Consider the following 20,517-nt stretch of genomic DNA (forward strand, 5'->3'; position numbering starts at 1 on the left):
ACCCGCGAACCGAGTGAGGATAAGCGGTACTGAAAAAAAGCGACATGACATATACATAAAGGTACTTGTGTGCGTCTTTTAACTGAAATAATGATACATATTTCATTTATTCAATTACCAAAAAATATATCTGTTTGGATTTAACGGGTTTTTTTTATTACTGAAAACAAGCGAAGCGGTCCAAAAAATAAATAAATTAATTAATTAATTTCAAAAATGATGGATACGTTCAAAGACCCGTCATCGACACGGCATCGGACACTTCATTAGGCACACTTGCACACTCAAACTAGATCCAATACAAGAGCTGGGTTGGAGGAAAGAAAACAAGAAAGAAAGAAAAACAACAACAACAACAACAAAAGATGCTTTTACAAAGACAATAATACTCGTGGTTGATTGACGCTCATATGCATGAAACCACTTGTACAAAACTAAAGAAGGAACAGTAAGGCACAAACTGTGAAATTCATAGAAACCAATCAAAACGGAGCATTATTAACTTTGTAAAGGCACAATGTTTGATGCAGCTGCAACCTCAAAAGCATCCTTGAATATTAAATTGGATTTATAATCATTAATTAGTAGTATTAGTATAATAATAATAATTATTATTATTATTATATTCTAGCCATCATTTCGTTAAATCGTTCCTTGTAATATTACCAAAAAAATGAGCTGTTTTTTTCCCTTCTATCATTAGAGTCTAAATTATTAATATTCATAAGTAGGCATGTAACATTTCAGGTGAAAAGTTGTTTCCTCTATTAAGACTTGAATAAAAAGTTCAATTGTTATCGTCATTGAAACATTTGCATCAATAGCACATAAATGCCTACGGGCTGGTCCATGCACGTTTAATTATGAAAAACAAACATCCAGCACCATTAAACCTTGGATGTGGCCTCCAAATAATATATTTTTTAAAAAACAAATTTCATATTATCTCCTGACTTTGATTGCGCATTTGAAATGAGAGTTGGTGATTGTGAGCACTTTGAAAGAGTCATTTCAACACGCCGCGATAATCTCTTCAAACAGGAGAAGTTGTCACCGGGTCATCACAAGTTCTCATTTCCTATTAAGTGTTTTCAACAAGATAGACACATTAAAAAATAACTTCATGCTTCCTCTCACCTCAGCGGGGTCACAAACTGGGCCGGGGGGCTAATTGTCTCTAATGGGAAGTTCCACAAGCCAAATAAGAAACAAAGCATCGCAGTACTGTAGAAGTTTGTTTTGTCTTTGTCAAAGTGTGAAAACCAGGATTGGTAAGTAACAGGGCGTTTGCTTGTTAACAGCCATCCTCCATGGAAGTGTTACTGAATGTGTGCGCCGCAGACAAGTTTCATATTTTATATGCACAGATGGGTTAAAAAAAATGTCTTTGTACATACTAAAAAGCTTGAATTTTACAATATCCCCCCGGGGGCTTTTTCTACCTGTCCTCGGAGATGAACTACTCCCTCCTGTCCAAAAATACAGGGAGAGTCAAAATAATTCCGCAACTACTTCAAAGTGCACAGGAGCCTCCTGAGTCATTCAGGGGGATAAATAAATAAAAATACATAACTAATTGCATGTTTCAAAGCCAAATCTTAATTTATTGGGAGGTGGGGGGATGGGGGGTAAAAGATAGATAACACATGGGTGTGTTTTCATCTTCATCAGGCTCCAGTTTGGAATTTGAATGCTCTCCATTTAACTGGAACAAACTAAGCAACATAATGTCTATATTAATAAAATCCTAATTTCTATAGTGCTTAAAAGGGAGTCAAACTGTCAGTATAACTTGAAAGTAGCACATTAGTATTACAATATTTGAAAAAAGAAAAAAAATCCCCTCTCTCTGACCCCATCTTGTACCTCTAATTTAGATTTTTAAGGAACCACTGCGCCCGAGAAAAACAACCAATCATAGACAGAAGACGTGACCAACAAGATGTCAATCATTCGCGGGCACACCCTGGTGCTGACCTGTTACCTTCGGCTTCAGGAGCTTTGCTGAAATTTTAATTGAATGTACATTCTCCCCCAAAAAAATAATAAAACTTCAAACTGAAAACATTTAGAGCTCTCTATTCGTAGACAACGTATCTGCAACGGGGCACAAATGCCGACAGATTCAGATTTTGGTGCAACCGTGGAATGCCAATTTAGCAGGTCAGTCTGTGCCAAACTGGCCATGCGCCTGGCAGAATGACAATTTGGTGGCAGAAAGTCAATCTAAACTTACATTTGCTACTACGTCTAATTGCCTGTGCAGGCTAGACGCCTGGTCTAATGCAATTTTGGTGAATTTGATGTGGGCATGAGCAGACAGGTACTGAGCTCCACGAACACATTTAAATTGCCAGCAGTTATCAAACGCTCATTCCTGTAAGCCATGCTATCAATGTAGCAGCCGTGGCAAACAATAAAAACAAAACTCGTTTCATATCTTCAGCCCTGATACTGTTCAGGGTTGCGGCGCTCTGAAGCCGAGCACAGATGAAATTGGACAAAAGACGCACTACACCGAGACTGGTCAGCAGTCAATCAAAAGGCAGCATCAAACGCCCACTTCCTGCATTGCCAAAATGTCGCCAAGAAGATTCGTGCATCATTCACTGAGATGAGAAGATTAGCAAGACCCAAGCCTATCTTGGCTCTCTGCTCACCAAGCATACCACCACCCTCACTCTGCATTCCAGAACTTTTATTAACCTTTTTGTTTGCAAAGTCCAACACTACTTTTTGTCAAACTTTTACATTTTCTGCCCCAAACGACTCGAACATTCCCCATCGTTTAAAAAGTTCGTGGGGGATACTGTACATGATTGCTGCAGCTGTTTTTAGACTGTTTTGAACCTTTTATTCACCATGTGCTAAGATGTAAACTAGCTGTGTAACTATGGCACGCTGTGCAGTCGGTTGTCAACTTATTTTGAATTTGTAATTATTTTGCTTCCTGCAGTCAAATGACAATCTGTGCACAATTGCGCTACCTGGATATAAACAGGTTAAATAAATATTTAAAAAATAAAAACATTTAAAAAATGACCTAAATCCTTAAACTCATTAACTGCAATTAACAGCGAATTAATAAATATATATATAAATATATAAAAATATGTGTTGGATTCCACTTACTATTTTTGTGGAAATTTGAGTTTGCATTACAGTATTTTTACTGTTAAAAAAAATACCTCCCTTGGCATAACCCAAAAAATTTAAGAAAGATGAAACAAAGAAAGCGCTTTTGAGGGAATATGAGGATACGTTTCTAGAAGTGCAAGGTCGTTATTCTTTTTATATATAATTTTTTTTTTTTTATTAGATTTTTTTTTTGCGTAGCATGGCTTTGGAAAGTCCACGTATTGCATCAGTGCGTGATGAATTCTTCAGTTCAAGCGCACGGCAGGGTCATTAAAAGTAGACAGTGCTGAACAGTCATTTGTACGAGTCTAATTTTAACTCCAATCATGTCTGGACTGGTATGTGCGTGTGTGTGTGTGTTTGTGTGTGCGCGCGTGTTGCGGAATGTTTTGCGCCTTTTGTACCTTGCAAGTGTGTTTGCTCATATGCGTGCCTGCATGTGCGTCCATGCGTGTGCGGCCTATTACTGCAGTTTAACCCCCACGTTCCCCTGAACGCACCATTCTTCCTGCAGCATCCTCCCCTCCCCTGCCCTCCCTCAACAGCCTCCCCACCCCTTCACTTTTGTCCTAAGAGGGCAATTAAGGAAACAAACGTTTTCCCCAAGATAAGCTGATGCCAGCTTTGCATACTAATGCAATGCCAAGTGGTTACAAATAATAAGTGCTCTAATTACCAGCACTGTTTTCAATCAGAAATTGCTCAATTTCCCAGGATGAGGTCTGCATGGCTGGATGAAAAAAAAAATGAAAAAAATCAACCTGAGTGAGGAAAGAGACAATCATCTCCATGTGCAGCGTCCCTGATTTGTCGTTTTCGTGTGCGCGCAAACAATCAACTGATGGACCCTGCGTGGTGTGACCCTCTTGATGGCTCGTGTCCCCCGCACCAGTCAGGTGAGAGTTGCTGTCAGGGAAGACAATTATCCGCCCTTTTATATAACCTGGCCGTGCTATTGTGCAGCACGCGAGGCGGTGATGAGCACAACGTGGCGCCGCATCCCCTAGGTGAGCAATTTTGGTGCAATTGTGATCATCAGCGCAAAGCAGGAGCCTGCTCATTTATTAAGCAATTTCCTTCTGAGGGAAGTAGCGGGATGGCGCTTTTAATTTGCCTGGGGATGGTAAAATCTCTTTAAAAAAATAATAAATAATAAAATAAAAAAAATAAATTACTACACACGTCACACCAAAAATAGGAGGAAGTTTGACATACGAAGACACAGGGGACAAATCAACTGCAAAAGGCCCAAAGGGTTTAGCGGGGGGGGCTAAGCGAGGGGGTTTCACCGAACACAGGACCATTTTCATTTGCCCAGGATGCACACATGCCAAGGAACTTCATTTACTAAAGTACCTGTAAAGTGAAAAAAAAACATCTTGCAAATTTGACACATCACAGAGAAGAGTGTTGTTAAGAACCCTATAATCTATTTCTCTCTGCAACACGGTGAACAAATGTTAAGCATGTCTGGCTCACAGTTCTGAGGTTTTGGATTTGAATTCCAGGTGCTCTGGCTTCCTCCCGCATTGCAAAATCATGCAGATTAAAGACACCCCCCTCACACACACACACGCACACACACACACACCACCACCAAATGCCCTCACTTCAGAAATGCTGTGGCGTTGACACTGATCTCAATTATCGGCGTATCCTTTTTTGGGACTTGAGCCCCTTCCCCTGAAAATTTCTGTGTACGTACCTGCTGACAAACACAGTGTTTTGCTTTCGACAATTTACATCTGGTAAGACATAGAACTTTAAATAACTTTGTTTTGATATCTAATATGCAAGATGCATTAGATATCGTTCCTATTTAATTTTCATATTTCATATTAGGCACAAGAAGGAATGACGAGAGCAGTCCAGATTATTCTCCATATTTAAATATGGGTTACAATTCTTATCAGGTAAAAATAGTCATGGATGGATGGATGGATGGATGGGTGGAATGGGTGGATGGGTGGCTGGATGGGTGGCTGGATGGGTGGGTGGGATGAAAGAAGATACAAGACCAACCTGTGTATCTACCTGTTGCCATTCATACAGTATATCAGAATAACTTTGTGTTAAACTAAAAAGGCCCAGCTTTTGTAAGTTTACTTTTTGACATATATACACTTCTTTTTGTGACATTTTTGTTTGGTGGTGTGTCAAACATGTCAAATATGTGCCTTGGCACAATGAAGTTTGAGAAACACTGGACTAACCTAATAATATCTCTGTAACACCACTGACTCTCTTTACAGGATGAGCAAACGAGATCGCCGTGAGCTGACCTTTAACTTTGGCGGCGGCTAACGGCGACCTGGCGCCCGATCAATGAACCGAGCGCGCGGGCTGCCCATCCCCTTGCCCCGTTCGCCCGGGCCAGGAAGGAGCGAACGCTGCCAGAAGCCTCGACACCAAGCCGAGCCGTCCAAATTGACTCTCGCCCGTCCCGCGGGGAGACGGTGGGGACGCCGCGTCGCCCTGCCACGTACGAAAGGACAGCCAACAACAGTGGATCTCTTTGGCTAATAATCTACTTGTCAATGTCAGAATAGATGTGGAAAAAGCCCAGTGAAAGATGACCACTTTATGTAATAGTATGAAGCCAACACGACACTATCAAGGCTATTAAACATGGTAAAACATCAATGTAACCACTTTTTCTATACGACGCCTGTCTAATAGTCAACACGTCACAAAACCTCCGTCGACGTTGTTGGTATGCACTTAAAACGTTACCACAGGGTATATACTAAGTATGTTGTTGCATTGCGTTCTCCTGTGTGCCTGATGTGGTGCTCGGTGGGGTACTTTGCTACCCAGATGGCACGCTGCTGTAAACCTTTCATCACAGCAGCCTTTTCATACACACGCACAACAAAAAGAAAAACTACAGCAACATCATATTTATGGTGCATTTTAATTGCGTCAACATCAATTCGGCACCAGAGCGGATAAAAATATTCCTTCCATATGTGGAGTAAAGAGGGAAAGACAAAAAAGATATCATCCGAAAGCTTTAGCACAGATTGTTCTTTTTATTATCATTAACAGTAATGTGATGCTGAGGCCCCATGTGACCTTCTCACAGCGGCACCTCATTTCCAAAGTCATTCATTAGAACAAACAGAAGGCGGGCAGCGGAAAGACGGCGTGGGGAGTGAGACAGAGAAAGGGAGAGGGAGAGACGAGTATAAAACAAATGAGATTGTTCTTATTGGAAGAAGCACTTTGAGACGAAGAAAAAAAAAAACAATAAGAAAAAAAAAGTGTGATATTTGGAGATGTCACGCGGAGCTCGTGATCCAGTTGTTGGTTTTGTGCTATGAAGTGTAATCACAGTTACACTTACTGTCCTCTTTGGATTTCGAGGCCCACGGGGAGTCTTGGAAAATGGCTCTGGTTTGTTAGGATTGAGATTGTCCAAGCAGGCTGGGGAGGCTCTCATCAAAAAAAAAAAAAAGAAGAAGAAAAAAAGAAAAAGCTTCTTGTGCCTTCCTTCCTTAGACTGATATACATGCAATTGTCTCCACCATGAGTCATCCCAGTTTGTCCAAAACGCTAAAGGTCATCATGCTCAACTAAGCTCCCCCTTTTCCCCTTAGAGGGTCCCACGTGAGTCTCTGCTGATCTCCAACCCCTGCTGGATCTCATCAAGAAAACTCCATCTCTATATGTGGTAATGTACACACACATAAGTTGGGGTAAAATAGTATGTGGTCCCAGACTGGGGCGGGTGGGATGTAGGTGGGGTGGTGCAAGGGGAAAGGAAGGGGGGGCAGTGTAGATCCATCGGAGTGGTGTGACAGACTCCCCAGCCTCCTGGTAGGATTTGTTGGAATGTGAGAGAGGAGGATTTTAGCACCAGGCGAGCCACGCCAGAGTGCCGCAGACTTCATGCCATCTGTCTCAGCCTCCATGCTCTCCTTGCCAAAACCCATCAGACCTTTATTTCCTCTCCCTCCAGCTCCTTCTCATCCCTGTTCACAAGAGGAGCAGACATACTGAGATCTGCTAATATACTGGAGGGGGGGGATGGAGGGATGGAGGGGGGGTGTAGGCTTAGTAAACAGATTAAAAAAAAAAAAAAAACTACAATTGATTAATATGGACTTTTTCTTTGGAGCAGCCAATAAAAGATTTCACAGGGATAAAATGTGTGTTGTGCCATTAGAGAACAATTTTTAGTTTATTTACACTCACAGGACACTTCATTAGGTACATCCAGCCAAGCGAATCCCATGCAATACAAGAAATGTAATAGAGTCTGTCAGGTCAAAGACAAATAATCAGAGATGGTAGAGAAGCGAAACTACTTGAGTAAGAATAAGTACTCAGTGTAAAAACTACTCTTGTACTGAGTACCTGGTGAGTAACGTCTGATTTACATAATTTATTTTTTTTCAATCAGAGCATGAATGCCGACTTGAAAAGAAAAAAACAATGGAAATAGGAATGTGCCAGTTCGGATATTGCTCAACAATATCACTTAAACTTAAATAATAATACAACAAATTAACATAAAATTAAAATTAAAATTAAGCCACAAGAAAATTGTCTCAAATAAAAGAGGCCTTGGAGAGACAATATTTGAAACAGCACAAGTTCAAAGGAGTTCTTGTAGGCTGAAATGTAGATATTTTTAGGCAGACAAATGACAGCCAATGATATAGTTGTTCGTTTTCGCAGTCTGCAAGGTAAACAGATTGCAATGTTGTTGTTGAATGCAGAAAAAGTAGTTGTTTTTTAAAAGAAAATTACTCAAGTAAAAGTAAAAAGTCGGAAAAAGTGTTGCATTAAAACTATTCTGATCACGAGTACAAGTCAGCCAAAACATTACTTAAGTAAATGTAACAGAGAAAATGTCATTTGTTACAACCAAACTCCGACAGTAATAATTTCGACTCTCTTTCTATTCAAATTAGAATATTAAAATAAAATGTGAAAAAGGTTATCTAGTTTGATAACCCTAGTTTAAGACTTCGTAATACTACAACTACTACTATTACTACTGCTACTACTACTACTAATAATAATAATATTATTAATAATAATAATAATAATATATTTATTTATATATATATATATATATTCTTTTGTTAGCATAATAACATAACTGTCCAAGTCATTTTTAACTTAATGTCACAATATAAATGAAAAAATATCAATGTGCTTGTTTTTTTTGTTTTGTTTGTTTGTTTGTTTGTTTTTTCTTTATGTCTGTGTAAATTGTCAGGTTGACTCAAGACTGCTGGACTCTTCTTGTTGAATTTTTTTTTTTTTTTCTTATATTTCAAAAAAGGTTAAAAAACGACTTGCGAAATAATGCTATTAGGATAATGATTGTCATTACATTTTCATTGAATACTGCATTCATTTTATGAGCAAAATTCCGGTGCATGCAGAAGGCGGGAATCTATGTCGGTGTATGATTTTGATATTGTCTAAATTAAGATTGTTTGTTTGATTTAGCTCTTATAGAGGAGATCACTAAATTGTGCATGTGTAGCTAAGGTGATAACACATGTAGTTTAATTGAATTGAAACCTTTAACCACTCATTATTTGGAGTTTTAAGGATGATGTCACATCGTACCAAAATCAGACCAACTCATGTACGCCTACATCTGCAGGATTTTAAACACTGAATGTCGATCCATATGCATTCTAAGGGCGTAGTTTCATCCAAAGCAGATGTTCACATCAAATGCTTCCATGGGAGCTATCTTCTCCCAGTGTGGGTGTCTGGGGAGAAGATCACACGGCCAAGCAGCTTCACTCACTCAGTGTGTCCTTAACCTGCTCGGGGAAGGGCGGCACAAGGCGAAGGCAGCGGAAGGCAAACGCAACCTTTGTCCAAAGATGCCCAACACCGGGTGGCAGGAAGTGGGCAGGAGGCCCTTTGAAGCCTACCCACTGGCCTGTGAGCTGCGAGGGCCTCGGACGGATCTGCACATCACGTAGACGCAGAGGATTATGGGAGGGGAGGCGTGAGAAAAGCGCCCTACTCCAGCATCATGGCACACAACAAAACAGACATTTATTTTAGGAAGAAAGTCAAATACATTAGCACTGCACATCCTGACATTCTGTAAAATAGCCGTGCATTCAGAGATGTGAACAGAAAAAAAACAATCATTCTCATGAAATAGAGCACATTTTGAGAGGAACTTGAATGAATACATTATATTCCTCCACAAAATACAACCACAGATTGCAAGTGTATGACTTGAGAAAGTGTTTTGCAGAAATTGTGGGCCTGGAATCATCACAACCAAAAGAGAGCTTTTACACTCCTACATACCAGACTGAGAGAAGAGAATGCACAAGAAAAAAAAGAGAGAGAGAATGTTGTGGAAGCTCCAAAATTGCCAGGATTGCTTTGAAACAATCGCGATATAAAACATCAGAGCAAATATTGAGCAGCCATTGTGTTCCTGTTTTTTTTTCTTTCTTTTTTTGTCCAAAACGTTGAGAAACTAGAAAGATTTTCAGCTCCCCTTAACCAGGGAATAAACGCTAGCCACTTATCGAGGAGGGCGGCCAGAGGAGATGAAGACATGTCTGATCTCTACGGCAACCAATAGCGAAGCAGTGCTCGTCTCTCACCGCCCTCTGATTGGCCTTTGACACCCCCCCCCCCCCATCCCCCCCCCCCCCCCCCCCCCCCGGGAGCTCCCCTCACTGCTCATACCTATAATAATCCCACCTCCCTTTAGACAAACAGCCCAATCCCAAGAGCTGCCTGGGATTACACGAACATGGAGCAAGTTCCGGAAGAGGAGGGGGGGGGGGGGGGGGAAAGGAGCAGCAGAATCTGATGCAGTGGTGTTCACAGAGTCGGTATGGCATTATCAATAAAGCATTAAAAAAAAAAAAGTCAGCACATCAAAGCAGACAGGGGGCCAAGCTATCACACATGAAAGTAGCGCACTATGGCTTAATGTTTCCTAAGGCGTGTTATGGCAACGCCGCCTTGATTTGAAATGTGTTGTGTGGAAAATGGATTTACGGGAGCGAGGAGAGCAAGCTCGGTGTGGTGTGCACGCCGCCATTTCGAACCTGACCTCACGGGCTCTTCAAAGTCTCCACCTGAGCCGTAGATACGGCAAAGCAGCGATTCCCAAACAGTGTGCCTTGGGAGATCATCAGGCGTGATATGGAATATTATCCAATTTCACTTGATTAGTATGAATGTTATTTACTACAAGTAATGTATTTGTTCATCTGTCTATGCCTATGACATATAGTGACAGGCAGATGAGTCTTTGAGACTTCCCCTTTTCAACCAAAAGAATGGAGATTTATTGTATTAAGTCGATGTTAAACTGTCAGAAATGCAAAATTTACATAAATTAACTGCAAGCACACAATATATATGCAAACAGCAAAATATGTTAGTTTGCTGAGAGGGTGGACATGTTTGGCTAATGTTAGCATTTATCACTGAGCAACATAATCCAGTTAGCAAGATGACTGTGTACTGTTGAACAAACATATTTTGAAATCCAGAAAGGTTTTCATAGCGATTGATGTTTTATGATGACAGAGTGGACGTGCTAAAATCGACGAAATTCAGCTACCAAAATCTCATACACCCAATGAAATAAAAATGCTCTAAAATGAAAAAATACATTTTTCAAAAGATTTATTATTTTACTGGTAAGTGTGCAAATGTTTGGCCACTTATAATAAGACCTGAGAGTTTCATTACTCTGCTACATTGTCACAATGACTGGGTGGGTCTGATGAGGACACCAAAGGCACTTTAGAGTGATATTATCCCAGATGGTAGAAGTTGCATAATTAACCTGCTTATCCACTTTGGGTTTTTTTCTAATGTAAAATACGTACTTTGGCTCAATAAAGTTTGGGAATCACTGCAATAAACATGCATACCTGTACATACCTACATAACGTGTAGGGGGAAAACACACACATTATAATTACAATTTCCAGTTTGCAATGATCAATGAAGTGGGCAAAAGGTGTTATGCTTGATTACGGCATATACGTCATTAGCCCACAGGGAAAGCCTAGCAACTTTCCCATCTCGCCACCATCGCCAGGTAATTATCCTAAACTAGACTTCCTCTGGCGTGTGCCACCCAAGGCCCGACCACCTCCCGGCTTTCATTATCGGCGCCGCGGCTCGCTAATGGCTTGACAGCATCCCCGCCCAGGCTGCTGGCAAACACACACTGGGGGAAAACCAAAAACGAGGAATACGCAAGCGGGAAAGAGAAGAACAGGAGGAGCGGGCGTGACATCGACTTTCGATTTTGTCTCCAGAAAGTTACTCCAGTTAGAGCAGGGGTTGTCGAATACACAGGAGAATTTTTTTCAAAGGACCACTGGATAATCCTAACATCATTTAAACATAACTACCAAGTGCACTCTTAAATGCCATAGGACTTGTTTATTCTTTGAACATTTCACCCTAAATATTAATAACCTGTTTAATAGAAAGGAACTTAACCAAATTCAATTCAATATTTATTCATGGTCACTAGCTGACGTCTACTGCTTCCGCTAACAACAGAGAGGCACTAATTTACAAAAGTAGTTAATCTTGCCAGTTTAATGATTTGGTCATTACATGTAGCAACTTTTTCAACCACTGTAGGAACTATGTTTTTCAACAGTATACTAATTCCTGCTTAGAAACAGACAACATGAGCAGATTTATTTTTTTTTTCATCTCCACGTTGTTTGGCGTTTGAAAAGAAAAAGAGCTCGGCAGAAACCAATCTCAGCATCAGACGCAATGAACCTTTATACGTTGCAAAAGATGAGATTGAGCAACATGTTGGAAACGTTTGACCAGAGTTTGAGTTTTCAAGCCGCAAATATTTTGCCGAGGCCCGCCTCGCATCCAAATTCCGATGGGATCACTTGTTACCCTCATGGAAAATAAGAAGTATTGAAAATCGATGTATGGACGTATAAAAATAAAGAGCAAGAGAGTCTGTTTTTGAAGCAAATCTTTCAAAATTCTTCTGAGAACAGATGAGATGAGAGACATGACCTCATAGTACGTTGATATGAACTCAAATCCACCAATAAATGTTATAAACAGTGTATTACTCTGAATGTATATTCTAACATATATACAACATGGCTTAGGTACCAGTTTTTAAGGGACAAGGCGCAGAAAAGATTGGGTTGTGATCATTGGTTTAGCAATGAGTATTTCTGTCAAGGTGGTAACAATTATTATGTCTTCCTCATTTTGTTTTAAAACCATGAAAACTAGTTCACGTCACTAAAATTAGAGGAGGTACATCTCTCAATTGTATTACCCAAACAGCATACAGGCAACGTTTACAGCACATGTACATAGACCCGGCCAGCCTTTAGCGCTGAATCGTACGTCGACGTTGCAGCCATATTGGATGTGTCAAAGTGACTGTGATGATGCCTCATTCATTTGCTGCTTGGAGATGTTGCAACCGTTTTACACTCAAAGGGGTTAGGGGATTCCCAAACACTGCCAGATACTAACGCCAATGACTGACATTGTCATGTGTCCCTCCTCGCTTGCCGTACTGGCAGTATACCAGTGTACCGCAGCATACTTGCTAAGCTCTAGTTATTTCCAAATACATACATGTTTTACATCCATGTTCTTTACTGCTTATCCTCACTAGGGTCGCAGGCTGCTGGAGCCTATCCCAGCTATCTTCGGGCGGGAAGTAGAGTACACTCTGAACCGGTCGTCAGCCAATCGCAGGGCACATAGAAACAAACAACCATTCGTGCTCTCATTCACATCTACGGGCAATTTAGAGTCTTCAATTAACCTACCACGCATGTTTTTGGGATGTGGGAGGAAACCAGAGTGCCTGGAGAAAACCCACCCAGGCACGGAGAGAACATGCAAACTCCATGTGCGCGAATGGTTGTTTGTTTATATATGCCCTGCGATTGGCTGGCAACCGGTTCAGGGTGTACCCCGCCTCCCGCCCGAAGATAGCTGGGATGGGCTCCAGCACGCCCGCGACCCTAGTGAGGATAAAGCGGTAAAGAAAATGGATGGATGGATGTCATACCATTGCACAATGCCACACAAAACCTTGCAGATTCACTTGGTAAAACGTGCCGGACTGTTGGGCCAACATTGCCGTATTCGTCACGTAGGCCTGCGCAGAACACCAACACCCAATAAAATAAAATGAAAATTAACATTTTAAAAAAAGTTTATTTTTATAGATCCGTGCCTCAAGTTGGGGGGCAAAGCACCTTTGTGGGTGGGCACGGCCCCCTATGCCCCCCCCCCCCCCCTCCCCCATAGCGACGGGTGTGGTTTTATTAGTGGTATGCAAATAAAAGAGAAGCTTTTGCTTGGCCTTTGCTTAGCTCTGAATTTCGATATGTTGTTTTTGCAGGTTTAAAGAGCTACATATAGAGGGGGGAAAATGGCTTCAAAGTGCCAAAGAAGTGACTGGTCGTGACTGGAAATGGCGAACAAACAACGTTTCACACCATCGTCTGCTGTTGGAGACGCTCTCCTAGAAAAGCATGTTGAACTGCAAAGTTGACTGGGTTTGCTCTGTGAGCCTCACGCACATGCGCACCTTGCCTGTTTACAGCAATAACCTCACAACATACAGACGGACTGGGGGTGGGCATTCACTTTCACTTCGTCTTTTTTTTTCTTTCTTTTTTCCCCCTGACAAGTGACACCCTGACAGTTGGAAAAGAAACGTTAGGGCTCCTGAGCAGATTTCTCAGTTACAGAAATAAAACGTGTTGAGTTAGACAAAGACAAGATTACTTTTGAACCCCGATGAGAGCACTGACAAATGACACTCCATCACCCCACCCCCTCTCCATCTGTATACCATGACTGTTTGTGGGTTTTTTTGTATTTTTTTTGGGCCTCTCTACAGAAATGTCATATAGTTAAAAGGTGATAAATCTATATGGCACAAACACACATTTACGTCTTCAAAGTGTTGCAATCATACAAATTGACACGTATTGAGCTGCCTTGCTCTAAATAGCCATGCAAGCTTTGGGCGCTGCATCTCCAGTATATGAAGAGGAAAATTACTAATTAAAAACATTCACATACTAAGAATGCTACAAAAAAAAATGTAAAGTTCAACTCAACTTTATTTATAGAGCACTTTAAAAAACAACCGCAGCTGTAACAATACTATACATAAGCTCAAACATAATAATAACAATAATAATATGGGCTCCCGATTGGCTTCAATGGAGATGACGGTGGCTGCATCAAAATGCGTAAGGCGTTTGGAGGTTTCTGCAATTAAACCTTTATTTTCTATGACTTGTAACATAGTAGTTGTTTGGTTTTATAGAGCTAGGACGTGCAGCTTTGAATGATACCATTTCAGACAGTCTACCACTGGGCATGGCTCTATTTTTGTCTAAAATCACAGTTGATGGCTTTTGTTTTTGAAATCTTCATTTCATCACTAATCGCAAGACAAGAAGAATTAAAGAGATCCCAAATGGCCTCAGGGTGACAAATATATTCCAATGGTAGAAAGTGCTGAAAATATATTTACTCTTATTTTCTATTTCATTTTGCGTACTGTACGAAGCCTTGCATTTCAGACGAGTGTATCAACACGGCGCTAAACAACCCCCTGGGAGGAAAGTGTTATCATATTCGGTTTGGTAGGAGCAACAGCCCACGGAGAGTGTGTTAAATGCATATTTAAAACATGCTCATTGATGTCCACTTTACTAATTCCGCTTTGTCTGCAACACTAAGAAGTCACTCTCAAATTTATGTCATGTAAGCGTTCGAATGTATCTCGAATTATGTCATGAAATATGGATGGATGCATAGATTGACACAGCGGATGGATGGATGGTAAAATGTGCAGCATGGTGTTTGATGTGGCTCAAAAGTTTAAGAAAGATTCAATTAATGCAACTAGGCTAAAATCGAGTAAATGGTCCTTTAATTAGGACTACATATGGTCAATTATGTCATCATAAACTGTTTTCCAAGACGAATAAACTTAATAGTAAGACTTTACTGGAGTCTGATCTCTATTTTTATTTCCTAAAGACCCTGTAAAGTGAATTCAGAGATTTTTTATTTTTTATTTTTTTAAGATAATTGCTGAAAACGTGCAAAGACGGAACTGTTTTTCACCATTTCAGTTTTCTTGGATTTTGGGGGCGTGGTTCAAACGGGGCCCAGTGACGTACTTGGGCCCCGATGTGTAGTCGTCCCTTCCCCACTACATGAGAACTGAGTGCCTTCATTTGCATTAGCGACTATCCGGCCCAATTGCGACGTGCAGCTAGCTAGCTAGCATCTTCCCTTCGGTAGTCCACTAGAGTGGCTACTTTAGAGCGCCTCATTGTTGGCCATGAGTGTGCGCAAATCAAGGTGAGAAAAGTGGAAGTGCCAGGAGGGATGAAAAATGTTGCACGTCATAATAGAGATATTTGATTTACAGTTAACAGTTAAACGAGGCGTGGTTTTAGCGCATTCAGCAGACACGCCCACAGTGTTTGAGAGCAGAGACCACAGGTCGATTTTTCATGATTTTAAAGCCTCATTTCGTACAATTTTTTTTAATATTTAAATTTGGCAGGGTTGTTCACAACATTTCTGTGTGGTGTGTCAAATTTAGAAAACATTTATTTTCACTTGCTTATTTTCACTAACAACAATCAACAATCTCACCAGTCATCGAAGGTTATCATATTTTACGTTCACTTTCAAGCACAGTCAAAGCTATATTGGTTTCTGGAAGTCTGAAATTTATTATAGAACACAGTTTACATAGGAGTTATTTGGTTTTGTAGGTTTAGGAAATGCAACATTGAACGATGTCGTGATAGGCAGTTTGTTAGTAGGCGTGGCTCGATTCATGTCGAAAAGGCTGCTTGTCGGCTTTTGTGCTTGAACTCGTCTTATCTTCTTAGAACCTCAGTAACACAACTAAAAGTGGGAAGTAGATGCACATTTGCGTGTGGGGGAAATTTAACGACGCCTCTTGCAAAAAAAAAAATTATCTTCTTCAGGACTGCCATGAATCATAAACACGCTATAAATAAATATGCAAAAAAGGATTGCAATGGGTTTTGGGGAGGGGAAAATAATGTCTTCAAGAGATATTTTTTTTCCCTGTTCCTTCCCAGAAGAACCCGTTTGGAAAAGAAAAGAAAGTTCTTGAAGGTGCGAGGTAAAAGGAGAACCCTCAGAAGGCTGCCTGAGAGCTAAAGAGTCTGCTTCTACTATCGGAGCAGCTTTAAAATCCTCGCTCTGCTGCATTACAAACGTTAGTTTATCGTGCGGCCAAGTGTTGGTTTCTGAGTCACCATAAGGTGCCTTTGAGAAAAAAGACAAAGAGTTGAGATTTTCCATTTAACTTCATAATGCTTGCATTAAATCGACGTTATGCTGTTAGAAATGCGTATTGGTCAAGATCCTACAGGTTGTCATGAATGACCAGCAAGCAGATAAGGTGCATAAAAACAGCTAAATATGTGAGTTTGCTCAGGCTGGACATTTTTTGGCTAATGTTAGTATTTTATGGTGGACCTTCATTTAGCAACATGATTTATGCACTGTTTATGGGTATCGTTTTAATAACTATGGTGAATATCCTACTGTGTGTTATGGTCTTGTTATAGTATTCTGTAGTCTTTGACAGAAGAATAAAGCAGTCACTCAGCAGTCAATCACGTTTCACCCTATGCTGATTACGTCCTCATCCGATTGGTATGTGCTGTAATGCATTTAATCATTTAGAAAATAAAACATTTCAACTCCGAGACATGACTCAGCATTCTAATGCAATTTCCAGTTTCTACATAAGGGTCTTTTTATATAATAATAATGTAAATGATTTGCAAATTATAAACACACAACTGCAAGACATTTATAATGCTTGTGACTCCCTATCTGTGAAGGTCAAGTTGTTTTAAAAGTCACATTGTGTGTTTATCAGGGCATCAAGGGCATTGGAATTTTTTTTATTAATAAGCAACATCCATTTATTTCTAAGTAAGGTCAAAGCAGTGGAGCTAAATGTAAATCTTATGCAAAAAAAGTATTATTAAGCCCTTAATGAGGGCAATTTAAGGAGAAACTGCTCTGACGTTAAATGTGTCAAAACATGAAAAGATTTATTACCACAATATATTTTTGAGTGTTTGTTTCGCTGCAAGTAGAAATTTTCTTGCAAAAAACTTACACTTTAATGTAGCTTATCCTTGATCGCAATAGTTGTCAAAGATTTTGTTTTCTTCAGCCCTAGAAGCATTTATGGTTATGTGATGAGCACACAGGATTATTTGAGACAACCTACTCATTCCAACTAAAGGACAAACTTGTTTTTGTGTAATTGGCGCAGCGTGGAAGAAAACGACATACTCGCCTGTGCAAGGTGTGCTGGTGCTTTGCCGACGACGGGGGAGAGTATATTAGGCAAACAATGGGGAGCATTAAAACGAGCTGAGTCAATACACCCCACTGGGCCGCACGTCTTCCCGCCAACTCGAAGAAGTTGCTTCGGAGGGGCTGCGGCACCAAATAGAAACATCAATTACCGTAAATTACAGCAAAACAGTCTGTAACACTTCAATTTGTTTAATCTCTGGAGCTGCTTTGGATGAAAGGCGAGCAGAGCAGTGGCACAAGATAACATTCAATAGCCCTAAGATATCTCTCCTCGCTTGTGTTCATGCACAGAGAAAATCGAGGGTTTATTTATGTCTTGGTTGACTTGGAAAGCATTATTAAAGCCTCGGAAATACTGCTTGAAAATGTTATCCCCCCCCCCCCCCCCCCCCCCGCCCCCCTCCCCCTTCCAGCACAGCTTACTTTCAATGCGCACTATGCACATGAATAGCCAAACGCCACATCAGGATCACTCTGAAGATGCTCGTGACGCAATAACCCTGCCACTGGAAAATACTCAGTGCGCCCTCACTCTCAATTTGAAATGAGGAAAGCGTATGGAGGTAGTGAAGTCTGAATGAAATGTGTCGCTTTTAAAGTGAATGAATCTTTCCGAATTCAGAGAATTGTTTATGAATACGTTGTACGTATTTGAAGATGATTGTTGAAAATCAAAGAATGAGAACTATGTAGTACCCACTCATGGAAATATAGGGCTACAGTTTCATGACTAGTGCAAATCAGGCGCAGCGCGTGGCCAATATAATAATAATACTGATGATAATAATAATGCATTCAATGTATTGACTTCGACAATGATTAAGAATTGGTTGGTTGTGACAATGTTGTCACGGTGTGGAAAAGCCCAGCTTTCCCAAGCTCAAACGTGGTTATGTGCAGGCATAAGAAAAATGCGAGACAAAGTAGCATCCAATTATCAGGTGGGAGTGGGGGTATTTGATTGACAGTTGACAGTTGAGCGGGGCGTGTTTTCAGCGACATCGGCGGACACACCCACAGCATTCAAAGGCTTGATTTTTCACGATTTTTAAACCTGATTTTATATACTTGGTGATTTTGTAATCATTCAAATTTGGCATGGTGGTTAACAACACTTTTCTGCACCATGTCAAATTTGGTAGACATTTATTTTAAGGACTTTAAGCTAAAACCCAGGGAGACCAACTCCATATTTGTTTTGCATTTTTACTTGGCCAGGTGTCTGTTTCTTCCATCTCTGCACCAAATGTAATGGGGGCAAAGTCAGATTTGAATGTGTTTGGGAGACACTGGCTAGACCGTCTATAAAAGATGCATATTGGAAAACAATTGGCAGACGGCCAGATCGAACCATCTCAACCCAAATTATGGGTCGACTATCTAATCGGAGTCCTAAAATGGCTGTAACGAAATCACAAGCTCCCAACAATGGCCAAAAAAGTTCACCAAACAATAGTTGCTCCCAAATGCGACCGACACAATCGTATGTAATGCGATCAAAATGGCATCAAGTGTACAGAGGACTAAAAATTGAGGCTTTTCTCTCACCAAACTCTATCCATTTAAACACAAGCTTAAATACTAAACAAACGACCTATTGACCAAATTATCGGAAATGACTTAACTCAGTTACATTTATAGATCACTTTAAGAACAACCGTAGATGCAACAAAGTTCTGTATATCAATGAAAATAAACCTACTACAACTGAATATAATTTGATAATAAAACAGTAATCAAGTTAAAAAACAAAACAATTAACGAGACAAAGTCGGGTCTCAAGTCTCATTCTGTGTTGAAGACCAAGGACTAAAAATGAGTTTTAAGGTGGGTTTTTAAAAAAAAAATGTGCAGCATAAGGCCTTGTCAGGTTTGCACCATAGTTTGGAAACAGCCGCAGAAAATGCCCTGACCTGACTTTCGGCACCAGGCAGGAGTGAAGGGATGGAGCACCTCAAAGACGTAATGCGAGAGAGACTATTTTGAGATTTGAAAACAAATAGCAGAATCTTAAAATGCAGCAGGAGGGAGGCCAGAATAATAGTTAACAGGCAAATTGCACACTCTTCACGTCTTTTCATAAACCTAACTAGAGTTTAATGGGAAGCTTAATTGGAATTCTTGGATGCTTCAAATCATAAAAAGGATTCTCTTTTTATACTTAGGTTCATTTGTGAACAGTTATTTCCTTGACCAACTACAAAAATATGAATGTGGAATTTAAAAGGAAAAAAAGAAATTAATACAGAATACAAATGTCCATGAGTATAAACTACAGTATTGTACTGTGCGCTTGTGAATGAGGATTGCACAGTGCAAGGCAGAGATTCAAGTGAATTTGCTTGAAATCGGATTGTTTCATTTGACAATTGATTTCATTATGCGTGTAAGTTCCCTGGTAGAGACTAACTAGGCGTGGGTATCAGATTCTGACGAAATATTGTGTTTTCACGATATCTCAGTTTTGCAATTAAAGCTTGAAAATGTTAATTGTAATTTGAAATGTTTGGGTAAAATAAATAAATAAATAAATAAAGTTTTGCCATTAAATGAAATGGATTTAATTATTTTAAAAATGTCTTATTATTATTATTAAATGTAGTATTTGGTGCATTAGTAAATGTTAAACTAAAATAAACAATTGATGTTTTCTGAATGAATTCAAAATGCAGTAAAACACTAAAAGTAAGTCAGAGCAGAGACTAGCTGATGCTAGCCATGCTACATTTGTTCGCCGAGTTACCTGCCTCGATAGCGAGTCTGTCGTATAAATTTCACCAATTGTACACATGCTAACTCTCGCAGCTGATTGTAAACGTTCATTTCAAGAAAGCGTTATCGTAATCCATTAACGTTACCATGAATTTGTCGAAGGGAGATGGCTGGCGCATATCCTTCCACGACCAAGCCCACTACCTGAAAAATTCCCAAAGGAGCCAACTTTTTCGTCACGGGGAAGAGTCGTAGGTGCGCTGAGTGCTCGAACCG

General features: G+C 40.2%; 2 long non-coding RNA genes across 3 annotated transcripts in view; one reads left to right on the forward strand and one right to left on the reverse strand.

The window, feature by feature from the left end:
• LOC133484990 (uncharacterized) overlaps positions 1 to 5,781 on the forward strand; it is a 33,756-nt gene extending 27,975 nt beyond the window's left edge. The window contains exon 3 of the long non-coding RNA XR_009790567.1: positions 5,391 to 5,781. This is a non-coding gene — a long non-coding RNA (uncharacterized LOC133484990). The remainder of the gene's footprint in view (positions 1 to 5,390) is intronic.
• Positions 1 to 20,517, reverse strand: part of LOC133484992 (uncharacterized) — a 167,664-nt gene that overhangs the window by 48,054 nt on the left and 99,093 nt on the right. The gene's annotated exons all lie outside the window — the stretch shown is intronic.

This window comes from Phyllopteryx taeniolatus, chromosome 10 (genome assembly GCF_024500385.1).
Source record: "Phyllopteryx taeniolatus isolate TA_2022b chromosome 10, UOR_Ptae_1.2, whole genome shotgun sequence".
NCBI lineage: Eukaryota > Metazoa > Chordata > Actinopteri > Syngnathiformes > Syngnathidae > Phyllopteryx > Phyllopteryx taeniolatus.